We start from the raw sequence: 14263 nt of genomic DNA, 5'->3' as shown, positions 1-14263 counted from the left end.
CATCCCAACCGTGAAGCACGGGGGTGGTAGCATCATGTTGTGGGGGTGCTTTGCTGCAGGAGGGAATGGTGCACTTCACAAAATAGATGGCATCATGAGGAGGAAAATGATGTGGATATATTGAAGCGACATCAGTCAGGAAGTTAAAGCTTGGTTGCAAATGGGTCTTCCAAATGGACAATGACCCCAAGCATACTTCCAAAGTTGTGGCAAAATAGCTTAAGAACAACAAAGTCAAGGCATTGGAGTGGGCATCACAAAGCCCTGACCTCAGTCCTATAGAACATTTGTGGGCAGACCTGAAAAAGCGTGTATGAGAAAGGACGCCTACAAACCTGACTCAATTACACCAGCTCTGTCAGGAAGAATGGGCCAAAATTCACCCAAATTATTGTGGGAAGCTTGTGGAAGGCTACCCGAAACATCTGACCCACTTTAAACAACTTAAAGGTGTGCTACCAAATATGTAAACTTCTGATCCACTGGGAATGTGATGAAAGAAATTAAAGCTGAAATAAATTATTCTCTACTATTATTCTGACATTTCACACTCTTAAAATAAAGTGGTGATCCTAACTGACCTAAAACAGAATTTTTACTTGGATTAAATGTCAGGAATTGTGAAAAACTGTTTAAATCAAATCTAATTTTATTGGTCACATACACATGGTTAGCAGATGTTAATGCGAGTGTAGCGAAATGCTTGTGCTTCTAGTTCCGACCGTGCAGCAATATCTAACAAGTAATCTAACAATTTCACAACAACTACCTTATACATACAAGTGTAAAGGAATGATAAAGAATATGTATATATAAATATATGGATTAACGATGGCCAAACGGCATAGGCAAGATGCAGTAGATGGTATAGAGTGCAGTATATACATATGAGATGAGGAATGTAGGGTATGTAAACATTATATAAAATGGCATTGTTTAAGTGACTAATGATACATTTATTACATCCAGAGTTAAATACTACATTTTCAGTTAATACTTTTTACTTCACCTTTCTTTACTCTATTTTAAAACAATCAAAGTATTACAGTAAATTATAGGTCAAATAACAATGCTTATGAGTCAGTATATGTAAGAACAGTACCATTAAGTAATATAATATAAAATATGACAATAAAAAGTCCTAATAATAGTAATAGTTATATTGGTGTAAAATATTATGAATTGAAATGCAGGTTCCTTCCAGACCATGAGTGTGGTAGTCTCTCTGGTAGATCAGTGTGGTGTCTGGCTGCAGACTGTCCAGGCTGCCATGGAGAGCCCTCTAGTGGAGGTCTGTTGAAACATCATATACTGGATGAGAGGACATTTATGAGAGGAAATCAATGTATCCTATATGACCAGGCCTTGCCATTATGTTTTAGATTATTCAAAAGACTGGGTCTAGACTCTGTAAAAGGGAGGGGGGTAAAAGGGAGGGAGTTAAAGGGAGGAAGGAGCAATGCAGATAGTAGCCAACTGTAGAGAGGGGGTTTCTGGGATGTGGGTTGAGCCTTATTCAATAGGGGAGGTATAATCAGAGTATTGCATAAAATAATACATTGAATAGAGCTGACATGAGAGTCAAGACAGTAAAGCTCTATTCCACAGTAAACTATGACAGTTCTATGTAATAATTGTCTATCTGCAATGTTCTGAATGTCCCACCCCACTGAACAAGCCCCAAAATAGGAGCTCCAAAGTTGAGCAATGCACCTTGACATATGAAGGGTAATTCCTGATGACAGGAAGCATCCAGCCACTTCAGTTCTCTGTTACCAACCCGGACCATCTTACCACAGTGGTAATTGATGGGGTTGAGGGGGAAGCAGCTATGCCACTCGCTGTACTTCACCACCTTATCAACATCCCCACTGGTCCACAGCCAGGGGGCGTTCCACTCAAAGATGGACCGCCCCAGACCGCTCCAGACCAATGCAACAGAATAAGGGGTTGTTAGACCGCTCATTAAAAAAATATATATAAATATTTTGTTATTTTACCAGGTAAGTTGACTGAGAACACGTTCTCATTTACAGCAACGACCTGGGGAATAGTCACAGGAGAGAGGGATGAATGAGCCAATTGTAAACTGGGGATAATTAGGTGACCGTGATGGTTTGAGGACCAGATTGGGAATTTAGCCAGGACACCGGGGTTAATACCCCAACTCTTACAATAAGTGCCAGGGGATCTTTAAATGACCTCAGAGAGTCAGGACACCCTTTTAACACCCCATCCAAAAGACAGCACCCTACACAGGGTAGTGTTCCCAATCACTGCCCTGGGGTATTGGGATATTTTTATTTTAGACCAGAGGAAAGAGTGCCTCCTACTGGCCCTCCAACACCACTTCCAGCAGCATCTGGTCTCCTATCCAGGGACTGACCAGGACCAACCCTGCTTAGCTTCAGAAGCAAGCCAGCAGTGGTATGCAGGGTGGTATGCTGTCATCTGTGTGTGTTCTACTGAGGGGATACTGCATTCCAGAGCATGAGTTAATGTATCCTGTTCTATACGGTACCAGGGAGACATGGCTCCAGTATGGAATTGGGGGGCCAGACACTGGTCTCTACACAATGAAAACTGTTTTTACAGCAGATACTGTCTGCTGTGAATTATAAGTATCCTTCATACAAATCTTAACCTTGTGACCCATTCTATACATCTGGTGTTTGTCATGTAGGTTGAAAGGGGTGTATCTTGGCTATAAAATACCTCTCAACAAATCATCTGAGGGTGATTCGTCGACCAGCCATTATTATCGTAGAGCACTCAATTGATTCACTGTATATGTGTGCGTTGTATTGACTTACTCCCTTATTAATATATGATTAAAGATTTAGTTTAAGTATAACTCTGACTTGTGTGATAAGTTTGCCTTAGTGTTGGAGTGTGCCCCTGGCTATCCGTAAACTTTAAAAAACAAGAACATCTTAATATAAGGAATTTGTAATGATTTATACTTTTACTTTTGATACTGTCGTGGAAAATCATTTCAAATACAACGCTTACCAGAACTTTTAAAATCAAACATGCTCTTTATTACAACTGTACAGCCAACTGGCATGTCCCCGCGGAACACACCCCGCGGCACACACCCTTTCTCAGAACTCCAGCTACTCTATTTATACACACATAGTATTGTCCGTCCCCTATGAAGTCATTCACCACCATCTGCTTTCAATTTGTTTATAATAGTGGCCGGACCCTCTATCCCAGTGTGTCCAATTACCTCTAGGCGTCACTCTGTCTGACATGTATGTTTGTAATGGAATGGTCAGACCATATGTCTAGTGTCCAATTGCTTTTAGGCGCCACTTAGGCGCCACTCTGTCTGACATGTATGTTTGTAATGGAAAGGTCAGACCATATGTCTAGTGTCCAATTGCTTTTAGGCGCCACTTAGGCGCCACTCTGTCTGATCAGTCCGTCAGCACAATGGAGAAAACAAGAGGGCCAGAATGTCCCCTAGTATATCTCCATTACCACAGTCTCATGATCAACGTGAACATGTGGCTCGCTACTTTAATGTTCAGCTGTCTTATCTTACTACTACAATCCCCCCTCTGGGGCTATTAAGCCACATAAATGATACAAATAAGACTTTGGGATAGTAAATGAAAAGACCTATGATAAACAAGAAAATACAAAAAATAAAAACAAAGTGAAGCATATAAACCAACTAGACCAAACATCTCCAATATACATAAGAGTAAAAGATCCAATCAGAAACATTAAAGAAAACCTAACTAGACCAAACATTTCAACAACATCCTCCCTTGCAGACACCTACCAACCTTTGTGAAATGATTAAAGACATGGTCCATAGACACTTGTAACCAGAATACCCTCTGTGACCTAACATGTGTTTGTAAAATGATCCTAATTTTAGAAAGCAAAACTAATTGAAAGGAAAAGAAAATATATATATGTTCATCGATATATATCAAAAAATTCAAAGAAACATACAAAGAACCCAAAGCATCAGGCCAAATAAAAATGCTAAAACCCCATTATCTAGGAACACAGTCCTCATCCTTACAAATAAGACAATCTCCTCTTTAACACTGGGCACAGAAAAAAGGTTCTGGGTGATGGTTATGACCATCCTCATGAATTTTTGTACATCACTTGCAATAGTGACGCAAAAGACACTTTTTGTGGACATGTATAAGTAAACATATATCTGAACTGGGTAATTGAACATATACATAGAAATCATCCTTACGAAAATCGTGACACGCATGACCAACCCCCCAATCACTTCATAGAGACAGTTAGGGTTACCCGGTACAGGATCAATCACCACAGGAGGGTCATCTCTCCTTACAGACATCTATTTAACTGTTGTCTGAACCACAATTGACTTTACCAGGGGTATAACACAACAAAATGCAATACCCAAAGCCAACAACCCTCCTCCCAACATGATGGTCATCCTAGCAAACATGGCTCCCCACTTTCTTAACGCTAGATCCAACCAAACTCATACATGAGAGTCTAAACATTTTCATTACATTTACATCAGCATTAGCCTTTACTTCTGCTCGTAATCCTTTGAGTTTGGCCATAGCAATATTGTGAATAAAGGTGCAACAGTCATCCCCAAACATGACACAAACTCCACCCTTCTCCACTAAGAGCCAATTAAGTATAGTTAATGAATCCCTGTTGATTATAACATATATAATTAATCCATTCTAAGTTCATATTTGGTGTTATCCACAAAAATATAGATTCAAATCCTGATTTAACCTCATCTCTGGCCTTGAAATCCCTAGGTAGACCTCTAAGCAGTCCAATTGCATTAAGGTATACCTCAGGATCCTTATCATAAGCCATTTTAACTCTAGGTTTAACATAGTCATCATGGAGTGATTCAATAATAGTAACCTATTTAATTGTTCTAACTAAGGCACAAGGACCAATCCATCCATCAGGCAATACATTCAACAGTTAGTTTTTTTCCACACATCCAGAAACTATCAGCAATACCTCTGTCTTGATTTTTCAACATAGTAAGAGATGGCGCAACCTGAGTTATGTAACTACACAACCCTTTTCTATTCATAATCAATCCTTTATCATTACTTTTACAAACTCCCGCATTCTCTAGCACCCAAATAGTATCACATTCTACAGTGGTGTTTCCTACATCAATTCCTTCAGTGTGGTGTCTGTAAAAACATTCATATTTTCCTTTAACCACAGTACTTCTGTCTAACTGGGGTCCATTTAATTCAGTTCTAATTTCATAGGCAACACAATCATTGTCTCCCAACTTAGTCTCGTTTAACATGGCTCTGCCTCTAGTGCTCCCTTGAGCAATCCTACATTCAATGTCACACAAGGAAATAGAATACTTTCTATTGGTACAATGGTCATTTTTCCAACTTACACAGTTTTTAAATGATGACAGTTCAGAAACTATTAAAAGATCAGACAAATGTGATTTTCTACACAAAATACAATTGTCCATTCTGTGTTTGTTTGCCATATATTTAGCCCATTTGTACCACTCGTTCTTCACTACTTCTTCTCGTGTGCTGTCCTTGAGTGGTTCTAATATATCTAATTCTGTCGCTTTTTCAATGTTCTTATCTTGAGATAGATCATTAGAGTTTATCAGAAAGTTCCAAATGTCAGTAAAAAACTCTCCTGACTCTGATGTCTCAGGTTGCTTTGTGGATACGGTGGTCTGCTTGGTAAGGGAGGTCGATGTCATCTTAGTGGTAGCTACTGTGGTCATCACAGCAGCCGCCACCCTTGTTGTTGTCACAGGTTCTTCCTGTTCAGGTGCAGGGGTAGGATCAATCTTAATGACCATGGTGCTACTCCCTTCAGTCACTGTTGTTCTTGTTATTTCAACTATTAATTCTTCACCTTCAACTGGTTCAATTTGATTCATGATGAGCACCCTCTCATCTTTTTCTTTAATTAATGTCAGGTCACATCCTTTCGGATCCCAAACGACTTGTCCCTTTGTTTGGTGATGTGTCCATCCACAGAGTGCCATCTCCGGTAAGGGTTTGATCCTTATGATTGAGATAGACTTCAGTTCTCCAGCTTCTGTTATAAGTTGAGGTGGAACAGAGATTCTAACCTTGTCAGTCTTTTTGGATTGTTCGGCTGATTCCTTTCTTCTCTTCCTGCTTCCACCTTACGTCTTGATTGTGCATTAGTCTGTTGGTTCTATACTAGAATTCACTGTTACTTCTGTTATGTCAATGTCATTATTCTTTTGTTGTTCTAACTTCAATTGTCTGTAAAGGAGACCATTCAAAAGTTTGAAAGTCAATTGTGGGGAAATCCCCATGTTCTTCAGCTTGCGGGACTTTTCCTCCTCTTTCTTCACCTGAGGCTCCCTCCTCAGGCCGGACTTAACTTCCATCTGGAAGGTTTCAATTTTTAGGGAAAAGATGTTCTCATTCTGTGCCTTGTGAGGCCTCTCCTCCTCTTCTGGGTGCATTAGTCGGTGCACTTGTCGTATTTTGGCCTTCACTTGATTTGCTGTTTTCTTGGCTCCTCCCTGGCGTCTCAATCGTTTCCGCTGCTCCTGCTCCCTCCGGGCTCCCTCCTGGTGAATCAGCATCCTCTGTGTCCTCATCTCTATGTGGTTGTATCCTTCTCTCTGTTGGGACTCAGCTGCAGTGGTTCAGATGGTACCACCTCTAGCTTCCTTTCACTTGGACGGCCGTTCTTGTTGCTTTGGCCACCTCATAGGGTCCTTCTCTTCTTGGTTGATCCCACTTCCTCCGGAACACTCGAACATAGACTAGATCTCCTGGTATCACTGGAAGAGGTCCTTCTGGTCCCCTTGGATCATCAGACGCGGAACCTCTCGTCCTGGTTCAGGTTTCTGCCTTCTTTCTGTGAGGCATTCATACTTAGAGACTTATGGCCTCTGTTCTATGATTACACCATACATCCTCTTACTTCCATCACTCATCGCACAACAAACTGACATTCCAGCTGAAGCTGGCGAACCCCTCTCCTTCTGTTTTCCTAAACATAAGACTTGGAAAACAACAGACAAAACATAACAGCATTGACAATGTTATGTGTTATGCATAAATATATTCATGCAAACTGAAATCTGAGACCATGACAATTCCCACTCTCTCTTTACCTGACTCTATGCCTCCAGGATACTTTTCTGCTGGACTCCACAAAAATAAAAGCCCTAAAAAGCTTCCTCATGCTTCCACCCAGTCTTCCCCTTTCGGCCCCAGGTTCTGAGAGGTGTTCCCAAATCATGTCAATTTTTACTTAGTTTCCCATCTGCTCCATTTTAACTGATAATCATGTGCATAACCTACAATTAACATTATCTCTTCTTGAATTAATTCAACACTGTTTATGCTTTCATATCAATCCCTTTAACATGTTTGTTTAGAGTATAATATCCTATCATCTATTCTTTTTCACATGATGTATTAAAAAATGAAACAAGTAACCTCCAAACTCAACCCAGTATGTCTAAAGTGGCCCCCAAACTCAACCCAGTATGTCTATAGTGGAATCTAATCTCTCTCTCTCTCTCCACATCCTCTGTCATGGTGTTTTCAAGCTCACCCATTATTCAGCTGGACCTCACTTCTCGTGAGACTTATGTACCCACCAAAGAGAGACATGAAGAACTTTACCACTGCAGTGTTGTAAGAAGTATACCACCAGCCTGGTGTATCTTGATGTACACTCAGTCTCCAGAATGCAGCCCAAGCCCTTCCATTTCTGGCTGTTTTTTCCTGAGGACATACACACTAACACATGGGTTATTTCCTGACAACATTAGCAAGATCACTAAATCTTAATTTTTAATTACAGCCCTATGTAACCATTCTGCCTCAAATACCTGGCCTCCTGCCACAGAAATATTCAATGATAGTCAAATGATGTTCCCTACATCAACTGCTGTACAATAACATGTAATCAGTCAAATATCTTCCAGTTGGATTAATATCCAATCCTAACAAAACTAAGTCATAAGTTTCTTAAACTTTTGCTCTAGTGTTCAAAATGCCACCACTTATTCTTTTTACCATATCTTTAGATATGTGAATTATTCTATTAACTTTTGAATTGTCCCTATATTTTACACAGCCAGCTGTCTTTCCTTTTCTGTGAATTATCTCTATTTTTATACATAGTTTCTAGAAATAACACCCCTTCACTACCATTACCTTCTTTTATGAGTCCCCTAACCCATAACTGCCATTGTTTGATACATACTTAAAACATCCTTAAGTCAATTTATATATCATTTATATCAGTATCAGTCCCACCTCAGGAACATATACACAACCTTATGTTCCTCAAAACAAAAATAAATTGACCAAACGAGAAAAAGAGAGAAAAAATAAAATAAAATAAAAATAAAAAATAAAAATAAAATAAAAATTATAATAATTGCACATTTGCAATATCACCACTACTTGTAATGTAATTAAACCTGGAGAAAACGTCCATCCGTGTCATTCTATGCCCAAGTTATTGTTGGTATCTTTCTTCTTCATCATTGGGTATCATCGCACAACAGAATACCTTTATAGTCAATCAAACAATACAATTTATCATTACAATTCCAATGACATTATAAAACAAAAGAAACAAAAACCTATAATCAAATATTCTGGAAGTTTTGTCAACCTCCTTGTCCCAGGATTAGATTCCAGAGCGGCCCTAGGCCTATTAAATTTAAACAGTGCCATATCTAAATAACTAAACAGTTATTTTTATTGTTTATACATTTTCCAACCCACTAATCAGGATAACAATCCTTAGTGTTTACTTTAACTCAAATTTGACCTGATCAATTCAATACACATCATCCCTTTAATATTAACATTAATACTAAACACTTTTATTACCAATATTATCTATTTTCCCAAAAGCCCTTTCGTCTCAGTTTTTCTCTCATGAGTGGTCTGGTAATAAAAGTTCAATACCCCAATTCCTTTAATTCATAATTCACTCTGGCCCATATCATTTCAACATGTCTATTATTTGATACAGTTCACAGGTCATCAGACACAGTTGTCCCTCACTATTCAGTCGATTAGGGTGGGTATGAGCTCCACACCCACTTGTGGTGATATTCTCTCCCATGCCTGAAAGCATTCTGACGTCACCTTTTATGACAACTCCCTTATTCTACTGGTGACCTCTCAGATGAATTACAGATGATGTATTTATCAACAAAACCCTCACAGAAACCCACACTCCAATAAACCCTTTGGAGTAACTTACATCACTTTTTATATGCAGAATGAACAAAGCACATTTGTGTAATTACCCAAAGACCATAACCCCAAGGAACTGATAATTTCACCTATGAACACATGTTATATCAAAAAAACAAAAATAAACCTATTCCGAATAACTTATTCAATTTAAGGGTACAACTCTTCATAATTTTCCCAGGGACATAATAGATTTTCAAAGTAATTATACATTTTGAATAGAGTCTTGTGTCTTTTAATCATTTAAAAATTAAATCCCACCTGTTCCAACAATTTCTAGTAAAAGGTGATCAGTCTTTCACAGGAAATTCTTAGGAATCAGGGCATTTTGACACCATTAAAATGTTTCCACTCCCCTTTCTTTAGGAACAACTTAAATACATTTTTCAAAAAATAATTCCATCATTCTGCATACCCAAATTGAAACTGAAGCGGAAAAAGCCCTTCCAATAAATCTACTAATGTATATTCATTCCCAGTCCATAGTGCACTTACTAGTAAACCATAGCCAATAGCACACAGGGACTGGACTCACTTATCCAGAACTCCATTTTTTAGCCTTATCCAGATATTTTTTATAGCAGCTGACTTTAATTAACTGCTTTCCACAGTAATACAGTCTCCAATGATATTTTGACCAGAGAAGATTAAACCCTTTTTTTTCCTGGAAAAGAAAGTATACATATCGTTAATTACACAACGTCAGCTATTAATCTGCAAATAGTGTTTATTCCATAAACGTCTTAACATTTTTCAGAGAATGACGGTATACTTAAGTGTATTTTAGCAATAACATTCACTTTCGATACTTAAGTACTTTTAGGCCAGCATCCTGGAGTTGCCTCTTCACTGATGACGTTGAGACTGGTGTTTTGCGGGTACTATTTAATGAAGCTGCCAGTTGAGGACTTGTGAGGCATCTGTTTCTCAAACTAGACACTCTAATGTACTTGTCTTCTTGCTCAGTTGTGCACCGGGGCCTCCCACTCCTCTTTGTATTCTGGTTAGAGCCAGTTTGCACTGTTTTGTGAAGGGAGTAGTACACATCGTTGTACGAAATCTTCAGTTTCTTGGCAATTCATCGCATGGAATAGCCTTCATTTCTCAGAACAAGAATAGACTGTCGAGTTTCAGAAGAAAGTTCTTTGTTTCTGGTCATTTTGAGCCTGTAATCGAACCCTCAAATGCTGATGCTCCAGTCTAAAGAAAACCCGTTTTATTGCTTCCTTAAATCAGCACAACAGTTTTCAGCTGTTCTAACATAATTGCAAAAGGGTTTCTAACGATCAATTAGCCTTTTTAAATGACAAACTTGGGTTAGCTAACACAACGTGCCATTGGAACAGGAGTGATGGTTGCTGAAGACTAATGGGCCTCTGTACGCCTATGTAGATATTTCATAAAAAATCTGCCGTTTCCAGCTACAATAGTCATTTACAACATAAACAATGTCTACACTGTATTTTTGATCAATTTTAATGGACAAAAAAAATGTGCTTTTCTTTCAAAAACAAGGACATTTCTAAGTGACCCCAAACTTTTGAATGGTAGTGTATGCGCTAACACAAAACCACAAATACATATACACTCAAGGAGATATCTGCCATTAAAAGCCCAATAACTGTCACTTGTACACCTTTGTGCAGATCCATGTCTGACACTCACCAGGATGGAGTGGAGAAGTACTACTGGGGGAGGATGTGGGCTTCCTGTCTGAGGAGGTGGGACATGATGAAGTGATAGTCCACCACCATATCAACTATCCATTAGTAGTGGTAGTTGGTGAGGTGGTGGACAGAGATGATGCTTCCACTTTCTATTCTAGAATATAGGCAACACAAACTGTTTGATAGCAGAGTAACAGAGCATGTGACAGAGGCAAATTGATACATTCACAAAGTCATTCAAACCTCCAACCAATTTGTTTCGTGAATAGGGACCTGTCCTCTGCATCAATGACGAACAGTGAATACATAGTAGTGATAGTACTGTATTCTATAGACTACAGAATGAGCTCTGATGCTTGATTGATGACATTCAATAAGTTACACCTTCAACAGAGATGATGAAATAAACAGAAACACAACATGACAGAGACTGATTTCCATGTCTGTGTTATCCTGTTTAAGAGGGCCTATTAGTAAAGTCTACCTCTGTGATTATTAGATATTGACTAGATATTCCATGGCCAAAATAAACGACAACTCAAATATGCATTAACTGTATGCACTCACCTCTACCACTGCAGTGTCTCAGAGAGTACCCTGAGGTTGCATGTTGGAGGTGCAGTATTGTAATGTTGGGTGTATCACCAGATAAGGCCTTCAGGAAACATTTGTTTCTGTGGGATAAATATCACAAAGTATGTGGTAGTAGTTATCAGACTGGTGCTGATCTTAAACTTATATTTCTGCCTGTATTTGCCTAAGCACAAAAAAATAAGCTTTATGAGCATGTTCCTGTCTATTTTTTCTGCCGTTTCCCCAACAAATGTGAAGTACTGACACGTGTCATTTGTGGTGCATTCCTGCCTGCACTGACTTGCATTATCGGTTGTTAATGGCTGATTCACAATATTGTTCCCCAGAATATTGACATTGTCCAGTAGGTCCCTCTCACAACCTGTAACCAAGACATACTGGATTTCACCACACTGTCCATCAGAAAGGACACAGGATAAAGCACAACTAGGCAGCAAAAGGACATTACCAGTAGTACAGACTTTGTTAGGAAGAAAAAACACATGAACACACTAAAACACAATAGGGATGTATAAACACAACATTCAGACAAAGAGATGAACACACAAATGGCTGATTCCTAACTTGAGGCACAAGCACATAACATAGATTTTTGTGTAAATCGTGTTTTGAAAGTAGTGGTTAGCTTGGTTCCAGAACTGCATGTGCTTTTTCCTAATCCATTGTCATTTTAAGTCAAACATGGCTTGACAATTCCATAAGGAGTTGGCAATATAGCAGAAACAGACTGGCAACCAGGCTAGGTAGTGGTAGTGTGTGCAAAAATGTAGGTTACACACAAATCTCAAGTTGTGATTCAAGCCAAAGTCATTAACATACAGCATTGACCATAAAAAGAGATATGGCATTTGCACAGCACAATACTCATGATGTGAAGGGACCTATAGCAACTGATAATGTAATATTTGCCAATAATGTAACAGCTGCTAATAATGTAATAACTTTAATATTCATAATGTAATAAATTGCCAATAATGTAATAAATATTCTGAAAGCATTACGTAATTGTCACGTTCCTGACTTGATTTATGTTGTTTTTTATGTGTTTGTTGGTCAGGACGTGAGTTTGGGTGGGCAGTCTATGTTTTCTGTTTCTATGTTGGTTTTGGGTACCTGATATGGTTCTCAATTAGAGGCAGGTGGTTTTCATCTCCTCTGATTGAGAATCATATTAAGGTAGGTGTTTTCACTTTGTTTGTCGTGGGTGGTTGTCTCCTGTGTCAGTGTCTGTGTATGTTACGCCACACGGGACTGTTTTCGGTTTTGTTTGTTCGTTCGTTTTATGTAGTCATTTTTCCTGTTCGTGCGTTCTTCGTGTTTCATGTAAGTTCGTAGTCCAGGTCTGTCTACATTCGTTTTTGTTATTTTGTTTTGTATCAAGTTTAGTTCGTTTTTTGTCTTGGTTAAATAAATATCATGTCGTATCATAACGCTGCGTCTTGGTTCAATCCATGCTCCTCCTCTTCGGATGAAGAGGAGGAGGAGAGCCGTTACAGTAATAAAAGGTTTGCTTTATTGTTACATTATGTGTTGATTATTACATTAGAAAGTGGAGCGAAGGAGGGTGCTATTGCACTTACGTTCTGACCATGCAAACATCGGAGAAAATAAAATAAAAACACTACTCAATGTGAAGTCACACCTTGCAGTCATGTGACTGGCCAAATTCTAATGATCACAAAAATATTCAACAGGAGTTTCACTCCTCCGTATCCCAGGATTGACCAGGCCATTTTGCCAGAGTGGAGATGGAACCAAACTTAAACTCCAGGTGACGTTGTAAGGACATTTGGTAACGTTCTGATTAAGTCCCCTTAAGGGCTTCAGCGAGACGTTATCCCATTCTAGGAAAATTAAAAGATCGTGTTAACCTGAGGACCATAAGAGGACGTTCAGTATAGGTCGCGGTTTTTGGTCACAGTATAACGTTATAATAAGGTATTTTGATGTCCTTTGGGGAACGCTATGAAAATGGTTCTATTTGGTTCTGATAGGGACATTATCCATGGGACATGGGAAACAAAGAACTTATAAAATATAATTGTAACCTGCATTCTCTGACAGGTTACAATTATATTTTTTAAGTTCTTTGTTTTTTAACCACATATCTTCATATCTCGTATATCAGAGGTCAGTGGATATTGTTCTGTACCAGGCTCTTTAGTGAAGCACATTGTCACGACTTCCGCCGAAGTTGGCTCCCCTGCCTGTTCGGGCGGTACTCGGCGGTCGTCGTCGCCGGTCTACTAGCCGCCACCGATCCCTTTTTCGTTTGTCTGTTTGTTTTGTCTTATTAGTTTCACCTGTGTTTCTGTTGTTTTCGTTTAATGAGCTTCCCTATATTTAGTAGGTAGACCCGCCCTTGTTTTGTGCGGGATTGTCTTTATTTTGTTACGTGTGTGCATTGTAGGCTGAGGTGTATTTTCTTTCTTACACTTGACACCCTGTGGTTTTTGGGTTGTCACGTTGTATGTCCGCTCCCTGTATTGTTGGGCTTATATTTTGTGTGTGCCTTAGTAAAGAGCACTATACCCCAGTGGAACTCTCTCCGCGTCTGATTCCTGCACCCACCTAGTCCCGCGTGACACACATGTCTAATGCAAATACAATAAAGTTTGCTGGTTACCAAATGTACTGCAAATTGAGACAAATGTGAACTTGATACACTAACCAAAATGTACATTCGATCTGACAACGTAGATGTACTGTATTTCTAAAAAAACAATGTAAACTAATGTAATAGCAGACTAAATACATTAG

This window comes from Salvelinus alpinus, chromosome 37, assembly GCF_045679555.1.
Source record: "Salvelinus alpinus chromosome 37, SLU_Salpinus.1, whole genome shotgun sequence".
Taxonomy (NCBI): Eukaryota; Metazoa; Chordata; class Actinopteri; order Salmoniformes; family Salmonidae; genus Salvelinus; species Salvelinus alpinus.
This window is presented reverse-complemented; position numbering follows the sequence as displayed.